Below are 14,463 nucleotides of genomic sequence, written 5' to 3' on the forward strand. Positions count from 1 at the left end.
GTTTTCTTTATTGATTTAATGTATCTTTTATGCATTATTTAAAAAAAATATTAACATTCTGCACTCCATCTCTATATTCTCTATAAGTGTAGTAAATTTCATACTCCTCCGTCCGCGCAATTTTCGTAAAAAGGGATACAAAGTTTTTCCTTCACGTATTAATATATAGATTATTGAGAACAAACAGATACGTCATGTATCGACGATGTTGTGAGGGAAACAATATTAGCCCATTAAACTACTTCATTACCACTTCGACTGAGAGTGAAACGACTGAAGGATAATAAAATTAGACAGATAGATCATGTGAAATAGAGAGAACACTTCTTTATCTTTCTTACATGCCAACATTTTAATTATAATTTGTGTAATTACTGGAGGTAGAACCTCTTGTGAGTCCATACGGGTAGATACCACCACCCTGCCTATTTCTGCCGCGAAGCAGTAATGCAGTAATATCTCAAGGTGGGTGGCGACATTTACGTTGTAGATGTCTATGGGCTCCAGTAACCACTTAACACCAGGTGGGCTGCGAGCTGGTCCATCCATTTCATCCATCCATAAATAAATAAAAATATTAATGCTGTAGATCAAAATCCCTTGCAATTTTACCAGTAGAATCTCTCTTGTTTTAAATCTAGTTTAAGAATAGAATATAAGCTTTATGCACTACAACTGGATAATGAACCTCATGTCTCGATATCAATGCGGTAGTTCACGTTGTGACCTCTACGGCTCCCGGTGATCACTTAAACCAGGTTTGCTTTGAGTTTTTCCACCAAACAGGAATATTGCAAAAATAAGAGATCCTTTAATCAAATATTTACATATTGTCCGTAAGATTTTGCCTTGAACTTTCCTTCCGTATATCCGTACTTTTCGTTCTTTTATCAGCTTACCATTTATATAAATTTAGTAGGCGTATTTTTACATTATAATTTAACGATTTTTTTACACGACCAATTTTATTGTTGACCGAAATCTCCGGTGTAGATAACAAAAACACGGATTTGATTTCAACGGTCTGTTAAAGCTGTAAGTTTTATTTATTTTTCTAATATCGTTTTAATTTGACGGGTTTTTGTAATAAAATTCGTGAATAACGTCCAGATATGCATATTAGTCGGAAAAAGTGTATAGATGTTTTTTTTGTAAAAAACTTGCTCTAGAATCTAATTAGTTACGTGCTCATATTGATCAGTAGCTGCAGCCTGTTATTCCGGTCAAATAACCCAGGTTCCATTCAGAAAGTAGGATGACTGCCCTCAAAATATCTTTGAGACTTCTTATAGTAGGCGGCAATTCACATCCACACTCATGTTGCGGTCCCCTGGGGTTACATAACTGACTAGCACTAAGCGGCTTCTATTTTTATTGCTATCAAAAGAAGTCGAGAGCATAAGCGGCATGATGTGAGTGATTGTCGTTTCCTAGGATGCCAACAATACGGTTACTTGACTGTGCCTGATTTATTAAAAAAAAAAACGACAACTAATAAAGTTTTAATATTATTATATAGTAATAAAAATCCGAATAAAATATATTACAACTGCAAAATTATTAAATTTTGAAGTCGTAAGTTTTTTTAATTCAATTCATTGACTTAATTTTTGTTTTATTTCAAGGTTTCTGATAACGATGTTAATTTAACTGGACATGTTAATTTAACAAAACTGGATTTTGAGATAACGAAGAGCTGTTTTACGTTTATTTCTCTCTGCTTTTGTTTTATTACAAAACCAGTTTATTTTACTCTGCCAAATATTTTTTATTGACTTAGAAAGACGGCGAATATACAGCATGATTAATGGTGAGTAGTTACCGATGCCCATGGAAATCATATAGCATCCAACATTGACGACATTTCAACCTTTGGGATTCAATATTTTCTCTCTTAAGGTGTTATTGAGTTAAGGATAGTATTAGTACCATGGTGAACAAACTGGTAACGATATCTCGAAGAGCGAAGAGGCTGAATTCCCACGTGTATCTCCATTTTTAATAGATAATCTGGCCTTGATTTACAAGGCTTTGAATAAGCGCTCTTAAAGCCTTGTTTCCGAGAAGCAACTTACTCCAGGCCGTTAATAGTTCTCTAAGAACTATTGTAGTAACCGAAGGCTTTCTCATGGATTTCGTGCCAGTTAAGGTTCGACCACACACACTGGGTTAAATACCTTATTTATAGCTCACTTGTGTTGACCTTTATTAGTCGGTGCCAGAATGTAAACGGCGTAACTCGAAAATTTGTCGATTTCTAGGATAAGGGCCACTATTGGCCTACTACTGGCTTTTACTGGCCTAAATCCTACTTGATTGTAATGACATAAAGTATTACTTTAAAAGTTGTGTATTGTACATACATAATTATAAGACAGAAAATGTCCCTATTTACATTCTATATAATTTAAACTAATATAAATATCATGTACTTCATGACAATATTTTACAGACTCTTTACATGATTTATATAAGATTGATGGTTTCCATCGAAAGAAGAATTTTACAAAAAATATGCCCTTTCTATTTAGGCTATTAAGACAGGCTTGACAGGCAAAACCGCAAGATTATAAGGGACCTTCATGTACAATGAAAAAGAAAACGGAATGATGATGAGAATTATAGCCATATATAAATCTATTTGATGATATTTCTTATAGTGAGCAACAAGTTTGACGCCCGCCTGTTTATAGGTGGTTAGCGAACCTAAGATATATGATAACTTAAACGTGACTGCTTACCCCGAGATACGAAGTCACAATAACATTACAATGGCTGTGCAGCAGTAAGGGTTTCATTTTTCTCTCCAGAAAAGGTATTTGTCCTCCAGTATGTATTTTGAACGGACTATCAGTTCGCCACAGAAAGCGGACAGACAGTTTTGCGGATACAGACTAAGCTGGCTGTCTTTTTTCCTTTTTATTTATTAAGCTATTGTATAGCTTTTATCGCGGGCTTTGAGCTCGGCGACCGAATCAAGAAATTCCGTAACGAAAACCTAACACCCTCCACTCCGCCTACCACGTAGCTCGCGTTCAACACATTCACAAGTTGCGCTTGTGTAGTGTTTGTGATTAAACGTGCGGTTTGACATCTCTCTCTCGCGCGGTCTAGCTTATAAGTGTGAAGAGGACAGTTAATGTTTTGCTTTTGTTAATGTTTATAAATATAGCGTGGTCTTATTTTCTTATTGTTTTAATATTAAATTATTATTGTCTAATTATAATTGCATAAGTTGATAAAAAATGCTATGCAATAGCTTTACCGCCGCGGCAGTCCCCGAGTGCCACACGTGTTTTTTCTGTTTTGACATCATCTTTTCTTATAAAAACATACATTTTATTTTTAACGAATACTTAGGTTATACCGATTCATTATACAAATCGATTATCCAAACACGGTCGGTCTCGAACTATGTAACACGAAGGTATTCCGTTTGCTCTGACCACTCTTGTAACGGAAACTGGTTATATTGTAATACGTGCGGAACTTATGATCCTGTTTACTTGACTATTTGAATGGGTGTGGTTTTTTTTTTTCGAACGCATATCGATGTAATGCTATCAGAAATATACATAATATAAGATTTTTTTTATTGTTTAGATGGGTGGACGAGCTCACAGCCCACCTGGTGTTAAGTGGTTACTGGAGCCCATAGACATCTAAGACGTAAATGCGCCACCCACCTTGAGATATCAGTTCTAAGGTCTCAGGTCTACAATGCACCCTAACTTTGACAAATATGAATTGACTTGTACCAAGCATCTAACCCGGATCTAATGGTGGTGATATTCGAGTTACTACTGCTGAGCTCACGTACCTATTCGCCCGTAGTTGGAATGGCACCTTAGGCTAGCAACGATTAGGTAAGAAAAATGAATCACTTAACGACGAGACAATCAAATAGTCAATTAATAATTGTTGCCAAAATTGTTTCATATTAGTGTTTTAATTTTTATTACCATAAAAATTATCAAATATTTAAAAGCACGTTAAGATCTTTTTTATCTCTAATAAATGCTCTACTAAGATTTGAGCTTACAAATGTTAAGCAGACGTCTAAAATTCTTGCATACATCTTCCTAATTTTCAAATAAATATAACATAAATATTAAAGTATAATATATAGAAAAAACGGTCATCCGTATCCAATAACAGTCAAATAATTTACAAATTAAGACCAATTTCGTATTTAAATCGCTTTTATAAAATTATCACTTTATCCTCGCACACAAAGCAAAGCTTCTGGATTAAGTCATTTAGAGAATGAATATAAATAGCTCCAAATTAAAATATACGTTTGACAACTACAGCTATTTCAGGTATGAGCCACAAAGTATTTATATTCGAATTTTCGGCGTTCAACACCTAAAAATCTCGACCCACTCAGACGAAAGCACTCTCGTGAGACAGTTCTGATAGCCTCGCATTTACGACAGTCGAAACGTTGTTACCTGCCATTTAAAAGCAATAAAAATGCTTTTTAAGACGCCCCGTTTCTACTTTTCGGGTGCGTGAAAATATGTTCATTTAATAGTCGCCTTTAAGAATACCAATGGAATTACCCGCAGGCTTCGTTATACCGCTAACCGAGCCATTACCTGGTTCAAATCAAATTGCTTTATAAGTTATTTAATCTGCCCGTAATTAAGGAACGAATGCACTCACAGACAACTACAGCGATATTTCTACCGAGATTATCGCGAAAAAGAACAGAACAAAAAATATAAGCCTTACGTAAGCAATGAGAGGAGCAGAGCCAACTCCCTACCCGCCACAGCACCAATCTATCTCTTCTCGTGGGTTTCAAAGAAACCGACCAAGGTACGCACAGAAAAATTAGTAGCAGTGTTCTCTGTTGCAAAAGCGTATACTAAAAGGAGGATTTTGGGTAGCCCGCACGAATAGGTGCTAGCACTCTGCCTATTTTTGCCGTGAAGCAGTCGTGAATTTCAGTTTCAAAGGTGGGGCAAAGTCTCAGTTGGACTTCTACATTATGTCTCAAGGGAGGCAGCGACAGCTATGCTATGATATTTATGTGCTCTGGTGTCCACTTTTCACCAAATCGGCCGTCGTTAGATTGCTCACCCCTTGCACAATAAAATATGCGAACGGCTACAAAGGTATTATAAAAACAAATGCATTTGGTATCGAATCTGCAACCTCTGAATTGAGAAGCACGCAGCACATCGCCAAACCTAGTGAAAATACTAAATGCAACACCAGAAACGGTTAACCTTAAATTAAATTATTACTTAAATCTAAAATACGCACTAAAAAAACTAAAGCATTAAACTCATCGTGACGCAGCACCATTGATGCGTTTAATTGTTCTATGATATCCCTCTAATGCACCTGTCAAGGAAACAAAAGACGAGCTAGATAACAGTGGAATTGAGGCGCGACTGATTTTCGTGAAGCGAACGTACCATGAATCTAAATATTTATACTTTCTCGTTTCGATCTCAGTCTCACGATACGAGAGGCGAAGGTGCCAGTCATTTGTCATCTATCTAACGATGTGGCCATAACATTGTCGATGTTTGATCTTCCATCGATCGTAATTTTTTCTTATCGAATACGCACACCACTCATTAGATGGTGATTGGTCAGTATGAACCCAACGATTCGACTACCGTACCAAACCTCATTTCTAAAAGGTAGCTATTATGAAGCTTTTGCGAAGTTCATTACAGAGCCGTATGGTACGTGGCCAAAAAGATCTACGGAAATGTATATGAAGAAGCACAATGGTTTCAATGTTCTAGGTTGGCAAAAATGATGGTACATCGGTCAAAAATTCACGTGATGTGGTTTGTTTGTTCTTGTTCTGGGTGTTAATATTTATATGTTATATTAAAACGTACACCATGGTATCATAGTTTGGGACTGGATGACCGAGCATGCCTTGTTAAAAGTACAATACCAAACACAAAGAAAACCGAAAGCCCTCTGTAAACCCAAATAGTTCGGAATAATCCGTGAGATCGTGAGTTTCTGGAACTGGTAAATTTTACGAAAACCTATTTTAGTTTTTTGGTTTATTTATTTTTGGTCGTTGTGCACAATCCTTTAGTTAATGAGTAATCATTGGTGAGCAAGATCACTGATGCGTCAACGAGTCAAACACGACTGCCTCTTGTAACATCTATCTAGCAATTTTAAAATCAGCTTTGTATTCACTGATGGAACTGTTTGACCAAGTTTATGATTTATTTGTTCGTTAAGTGATACGAGGGACTATATACTACTATATTGACTGATGTAAGAGTCTTCTTCCGTCATGTTGATTACGGATAATATGACGAAGTGCTCTGCTTTGTTTTGCTTCTTGTTTTGTTTTTCCTAGTTTAAAATCAAATTCAATTTCATACAGCATGTTCAAGTAGTACAGAATTGTATCTGGTAAATTAATTATTGAATCAAATTGAAAAATGATAGATAGTGTGGAATCTCGTTCGCAAAACTATTTTTTTGAAACAGTTTTTACTAAAACCAAACAATTCAAATCGTTTCATACGTTCTATTCTGAATAACGAGAACCAATAAATTCTCGACAACCAATCGAAACACGTTCGTACAATAACAATTTGTATCAGAATATAATATGTAGTAGCGAAAATATTTTAAAAGCCTTCACGTCATAAAATATGCGTCCATTCCGTATCAGATATTGTTGTGGGTAATATTATTAATGGCTTCAATGTAGATGGGAGTACTAGTCTAACGATTGGCGCAGTGCATTTTACCGGGAGCTTTAACGAAGCACTAGTTCCTTACAATGCTATCTACTGAGCTGAAACCAGTTATGATCCATTATCGGAACCTATGCCGGGGTGGCATTAAACGTCGGCTCGCTCCTGCTTTGTTTATTAAATTATGTCCTCCGACACTATAAATATCGTCTCAGAAGCGTTCATTTAGTGAAATACCGATTGGAAACGAGATACAGTATGAGTTATGTCTTGTCCTTAAGAAAAGGCGCATAAACAAGGTTACAAAAAGAAACATGCTATCTCGATCTCTTGCTATAGAACGTTGGGTATGCGAATTCGCACTACTAGGAAAGAAAATATTGTAGTAGCGTGTACACATATCTTGGCGTATCTATAAATTTGCAACCAGTTTATGCCTGGAAGGTAACTTGTTGAACTGTATATGATTGATGTAATTATTAACAGTTATAGTTAGTCGGACGATGATTGCATAGTTCTGACGGTGTGTCTGTAATTCTGCACACCTAAAGCAATTTGCTAATCATTTAAATACTCATACCCTAAACATTTATATTGTTTATAATGACTTATGATTTTATAGAAACAAGGTAAAAGTACTTGTAGAAAAGTAGTTAGCACAATTGTTTATAATAAATGAAAACGATAATTTCCCAAAGAGCCCCATCCCGATGATGTGCAACCATTAAAACATTTGAGCCAAATAAAAAACGGAAATAGCGGTTAGAACGGAGACAAAAAAGGTCTCAGACGAGATGTAATGATGTAGATAACTTCGACCAATTACTGGATGTTGGAAGTGCTGCATCGGCAGGATAAAAACGGACCTCGTTCGCAAATATGCAAGGAGGTATTACGTAAAATACTAGGGAGGAAATCATAAGACGGAATTTTTTCTGGTATTCATATCTTAATGGATAAAATCCGATAGAAGATATGGAAAAATGCTGCGGTTTATTAAATTTTTTTTTTAAAGGGATATTATTATTCAGAGAAAAATCTGTCTTCAATATTAACGACATTTAAATATTAAATTACAGACTATTGTTACAGTCTAAATAAAACTTTTATCCTGATTAAAGTTTGGGACGAGCTCAGGGCCTACCTGCTGATAACAAGTTACTGGAGTCCGAAGACATCATACATATTTATAAAAAAGAGGATGCGTAATACTGCTTAATTAATATATTCTCAATAGCAATAACCATTATTCGAACAAGATTGCTACACTAAACAATAGTATTGCATTGTATTGGTTTACTAGTGAAAGCTTACTGTATAATATTACAAAATAAAATAGAGTGTAAATGTGAGTGAGTGTAAAAAAACGCTGTAAATATGTAATGCTTTTTTTATGATTGAGAGTTTACTGATGGCCCTGAGGTCTTTCCAGTTTCATCAGGACAGGTGGGCGAGCAAAGACTCAGCCAGGAGGGGTGGGATTTGCTAACAGCTGCACGAGCGCCTCCGAAGGAGACCTAACGACTCAAGAGCAGCTGCTTCGCGAAGGAATCTACTACCGGATCGGTATCGCGACCCGCTGAGAAGATCTGGCTCGAAACTCAGTGACCTGATTCATGGGTTAGGTTGCACGTCGAACTCTTTGTCGAGTTCGACGAGTACGGCTACCGGGGTCCCTAAACCTGCTCCTAGTGTTAGAGCTGAAGGCGTGAGCGAACACCACACTAGCGTAAGTTATGACGGGAATATGTAATGTACGTTTGGGTGTTTGTTAATTAAATCGAATTAATTGGAAGAATTCAAGCTGGATTAACACTTAGGACAGTTTTTGTCAGGGTAAATTACTTAACTATAATGCTGCGATATCTATCATAATGTATAATAATATATACAAGATGAATCCGCTTATTTGTGATTTTACATGTTAGTAGACATAAAAATTGACTAGCAGTTGTTGTAAAAGAGTGGCACGAGCAACTCTTTATCCTGGAATAATAATGAGCATTTTTTTCCAATTCCAATTTCAAAATAGCGGGAAACATCTATTTATAAAATAATTCTAAGCAAACCTTTCACGGTCATATGCCGAATACCAAATATCTAACGTAAAGGTATTGACTCCAGCCGGGGATCTAACTTGGAGCTCGTCTTATAATTAGGGTTACCAAACATTCAAACAACTAAGTGATCAAACATGCATGTCGTAAACGCTATTATAATTATAACAGACTCTCAGTATCTTATTTATTTTTGATGAGTTCTCGATATTTCGATATTAGGGCAGATCTAATTTTAAATTAAGAACGTTTCCAACAATCTTTAAATAATGACAATCACCGAACAAAGCACTCGTGCTGTTATTTCGGATTCTTATGATCTTGACATTTGTTGCAGCGCGTTCCGAAAGGTCGTGATCCGGCGCCCTTTTCGTCTGTTCCTAGATGTCATTAGGTGAATTGTCTTTGGAACGCAGCCTTGACCTCTTCGTAATGAGCTGGTCATTTTGAATATTACTGCGAAGTCATTTAAAAAAAAAAACACAAACTATACTCGCAGATGCAGCTTTTATTCTTTATAAGGTTAGAGAAACATAGTAGAGGTATAAAGATTAGATCCAGATAGAAGACACAGCCATGTTCCACTCTTCAGATCAGAACGCGTGAATGCTTCGCGACAGGAATGGGATTAGTCTTTCCTCGCAATGTCACCTGTAAAAGAAGGACTCAAAAGCCTTTTATGCAAGTATGGCGACACGAGTATAAATTTACCATTTGCTTACATTACATAAGTATATGCACAAAAAACACACACCCATTTCATTTACCAAAACAATTATTTGCTACAATCTTAGATGGAAAAAAATATGTTTGTTACTCTCTAGAGATAATGAAAAACGAATTCGCATCACGAAACCAGCACATGATCATTGATTAATGCAAATAACGAACAATGCCGATTATGAATTGAATGAAAGAATGTTTTGATTGCCAAGGATGAGACAATAAAACCAATTTAAAAGTACCAGCATGAATTGACACGTTTGTGTACGTAGTCTTTGTAATTAAGTATAGTGTGTGGGCCAAGTTTGATTTATTAATAGATATTACTGAGTTGAATGCATTTTAACAACTCTTGTAAACTAAATTAGGTAAAATGGTTGGAGTCAATAAAAACCAAAATGAAAATTAATAATTGGAACAAGTGGAAAAAGTAGGAGACTCGTAATACTAGCCGACAGTAACATGCGATTGTAGTGTAGGGCGAAATGATTTAAATTATGATATTATATTGAATTGAGTGTATATATCTAACTACAATTAATAATGCAAATTATCCAAAACTATTGTAGATGTCCCGGTAAATTTCGGTGTTCTGGAGGTAGGACTTCTTACAGATGATAAAGCTTTTACTGGTGGTAGAATGTCTACTGGTAGTAGGGCGTCTTATGGGCCCACACGTGTAGGTACCAACAACCTACCTTGTAATCTGTTTCGGTTTAAAGGGTGGGGCAGCCGTTGTACTATTAAATTCAGAAGTCTTTCCTCTGGGCATTTGCGTTGTTGACGTCTATGGACTCCAGCAACCAGCTCTAACTGGTGATAGGGTTCTGTGTAGAAGCCCGCCCGGGTTGGTACCACCGTCCTGTCTATTTCTGCCGCAAAACAGTAATACTGTGTTCCGGTCTGAAGGGCAGGATAGCCTGTGTAACATACATAAGGCTGCCCATCCAGGCCAGGATAGGCAGCGCATCTGAGTCACTGATGTAGTTTGGATGTCTATGGGCGACGGTTATCATTTCCCATCAGATGAGCCGTAAGCTCGCCTGCCTACCGAAAGCAATAAAAAAAAAAAAAAGTTAACATCACATGGCTTCTGAGTGTTTTATTACTTAAATGGGTGGCTTGTCCATTGAGTCTTTGCTTCTTACAAAAAAAAAACATGAATAAAAGTTGTACATGGCGAAGCATTGACACATTAGGAACACTAACTATTGAAGATAATTCGAAGTGACGATTCCCAAACAAATTACGTTGATTTATCGATTTCTCGTTTGGATTCTCCCAAATTTTCTTTTTCCCAAACCATCCCAGTATTGAAGACGAATAGATTTATAATCTAATCAGTCGGGCCAATTTGAAGTTTTTGAGTGTACATAGAATTTAATATTATTGTGTCAGTAATCAGCAGTAGGTTGCATTACTTTCGGAAACAAACCCTAATTAATAAACCCATATGTATCATTTATGCTCCTGAGTGCTCAATATTTCTTCGTTAAAAGCACGGGTGACGGTTAAGTTATTTTCCCGAAATAATTATAATTCCTCAGAGCGTATTCGTAATAAAAGCCATAGAAAAACTTGAATGTTCGATTCATATTATCATAACAATTTATATATTTTTAATCTGCTTTATGTTATTTAATTACTATTACTTAAAACTTATCGCAATCCTACGGAACAAAATACATTATAATCCTCTAATTGTATTAAACCAAAACTTCGATGATTCAAAATAATTTAAGTCCTCAAATGTACAAAATACAGCTTTATCCCTATCCAAAAGCCTTCGCACGTGTGCGTTGAGTTATAGCCAGATAACCCTGGGTGGGACTGCATTAATTAAATATTAATTTTGACATATTGTCCAACATTTTCAATAGGGCTCATGATAAGGCTACGTGTATACATTAACGATTCAAAGCGCATGTTGGTACTGTATATTTTGATATCTGCGACGGTGTGGGCTCGTAGGAGGAATCCATTATGAAACGCTTTTGTATAGAGAAATTATCTGCGATTTATGCGTGGATAGATAATTCACCTGATCGGTCGATGTTACGTATGAGCTTTGCCCCATTTGACATATTTCACATTTCGGACACAATAGTGAGTGTTGGGAATCATTTAATTAATACTCTTAAGAAGTTTTCGAACAGAATCTAACCCTAGGCATTTCAATCAGCTTCCAACTACTCATACTTCAGTCAACTACTCATAAGCTTTTTTTTTTCTAACACCCAAATAAAATAAGATTAGCGTTGCGACTGAACAGTATTCAAATATTGTAGGAAGACATCGATTTTATGTATTCACGAATGACCACCACGATGAAAGAATAATCTTCGTTGAAAAAAATCGAATCAAGGATTGTAATTTGCACAATTGCTGTTGATTATTTTAGCCCATGCGGATTAATACCACTTAGTGACCTACTCATTTTCAGCCGCAGTAGTATTGCATTGCGATTGGAAGGGTAGGCATTGGAATTTACATTGTTATATCTATGGGCTCACGTACTCAACTAACACGGATGAGTTCGTTTAACCGTCTATACAATAATTAAAAAACAATTTCACTGAGATATCAGATACAAGAAGGAATCATTAATGCATCGATCCTTCACAATAAGTAAGATAATGTACCAAATAAGAACGGTAATGTTTAATAGAAAATAATTTGTATTTTCAATGTCACTTCCTTAATCAGTTCCTGAACTCCCAGAGATGGCTTTTTCATAGCCATTTTTTTTATTTATAGAACACAAAAATGTTCGTTTACTATTTCAAATGTGACAACTATTTAATATGCAAATCGTATAGATGCAATCTTAGCATAATTTTTAAACAAGCTTTGAGATAATTTTGTAATGGCATTAATTACAAATTCATAAACAAGTAACGCTTATCGAAACTGTATCTAAATTCTTTGACAGAAGAATTCATAAAAATTCTAATAAATTGTAGTAAATGTTCGTTTCTTATCTAAATATTTCAAAGGAACGGTAGCTCGTTCGAGCATTTTGTTATTAAAATGTAAACTTTATTCACATACAATTAGTTTTATTCGAATTTATAAAGATACTTTTTCTGGATACATATATCGCTAATTGCAAAATTGAATCATTACTGGGACCGGTATGGTAAAAGAGCATAGCGTTATCATAAATTTAACGTTTGCAATGCAAGAAATAATAATATGTATAAATAAGTAAAATGCAATTTGTCGATCATAATAAGGACGATGAATTTTTTTGTTAAAATGCTTTCACCACACCTTACTTACGGTTGCTAAAAAAATTCTCTAATTTTATTAAATTTTTAATTAACGAAATCCAATTTCATTATTCAGTGAAAGTAGAACCCATAAATGTTTGCCTGAGGCTTAAAAAGAACGTGAAAAATGTTTATCTTTTCATTTTCCAAAAGTCGCACAATACATAGCTATTGGATAGAAATGTTTGTTCAAATATTCAAACAGTAGGGTTTCGCTGATGTAAAGCAAAAAATGCAAAACTAGATTAAAAAAAGGCGTGTGGCACTATAGGACTGCCGCGGTAAAGCTAAAGCATTTTTTATTAACTTATGCAATTACAATTAGACAATAATAATTTAATATTAAAACAATAATAAAAATAAGACCACGCTATATTTATAAACATTAACAAAAGCAAAATATTAACTGTCCCCTTCACACTCATAATCTAGACCGCGTGAGAGAGAGATGGGCAGACTTTTCATGATGCTCATGCAGTGCGACGTCACGTCGCGCGCTTATTCACAAACACTACACAAGCGCAACGTGTGAATGTGTTGAGCGCGTGTTACATAGTAGGCGTAGTGGGGGTGTCCGGTTATTTTCGTTACGGAATTTCTTGATTCAGTCGCCGCGCTCAAGGCCCGCGATAGAAGCTATGCAATAGCTTAAAAAACTAGATTAAAAAGTTATCTTTCGTGCAAGAGCTGATATCATCAATGTGGTCACGCCCCGAGGCTCACTTTTTTCACATTAGCCGCTCCGAGCTCACAATAATCTCATTTGCATTGTAATTGTAGTTTAAGCGTGCCACAATCAATACGTCATTTTTGCTGTGCAGACATTCACTAAGCGAATCGGGCCGAGTTTATTTATTCATTTTATTGAGACAGAAACGTCAACACTGCTTTTGTTTTTATTGCTTTAAACAGGCAACGAATTTGTGACCTAAGTGCTCTCCATCGCTCCTATCAGCAATGCTAGGAGCAAAGTCATACCACTATAAAGTCTTTCAAAGCACGTTCTACTACAGTGCGTAAATAGCTCTAACATATTATAGCCAATTAGTACTGAATTATCCGGGTGTGAGCATAGCTGCAGATACAAATCATAATCTGTACTATTATCAAATGTTAAGACTGAGTGCTGCTATGCATGTTAACGTGATACTCTGACTAGTACTATAATAGAGATGCAGTAAGATTAAGTAGTACTATGTAGAATCGATGCAAGTGAATTTTTAGGTGGTAAGTACTTGAATAGCGATAAACTGTAAAGAGAATGCCTTCAAAGAAGTAAAAGGTGCATCAGTCCGTGCTGTCCGATGTTAATCGAATTCAAACTTAATATCAATTACTTGAATGTCTGTATTTGCGAATTTAACTTTTTTTGTCATTCAAATCCTGGTTGAATTGGTATTTATCGATTTATTAAACTAATAGAATTATGATTTAAATTTTTGTAACTAAAATTTACAATTTTTTTTTATTCACGATAACGCGTTGTGCCTGACCTAGATGAAACTTTTTATAATTACAATTGGCACTTCAGGGAATGTTTCTAGAATAGTAGGTATCACATAGATGGTACCTTAATTAATTCAACAAATTATTTAGATGCAGCTTTTCACTGTTGTTGTATTGTTTAGTACATAATTCTCTTTCTTTAATATAAAATTAAATAAGAAATTTATCTGAAGTGCATTAAAATGTAAAGCGCGTTAATGATGTCACTTT

The 14,463-nt window shown here is 35.5% G+C and overlaps 1 long non-coding RNA gene across 1 annotated transcript in view; it reads left to right on the plus strand.

Moving 5' to 3' along the window:
• Positions 1-9,402, plus strand: part of LOC149500123 (uncharacterized) — a 42,659-nt gene extending 33,257 nt beyond the window's left edge. The window contains exon 4 of the long non-coding RNA XR_016325219.1: positions 9,295-9,402. This is a non-coding gene — a long non-coding RNA (uncharacterized LOC149500123). The remainder of the gene's footprint in view (positions 1-9,294) is intronic.
• The last annotated feature ends 5,061 nt before the right edge of the window (positions 9,403-14,463 follow it).

This window comes from Bombyx mandarina, chromosome 23 (assembly GCF_030267445.1).
Source record: "Bombyx mandarina strain Sakado chromosome 23, ASM3026744v2".
Lineage (NCBI taxonomy): Eukaryota > Metazoa > Arthropoda > Insecta > Lepidoptera > Bombycidae > Bombyx > Bombyx mandarina.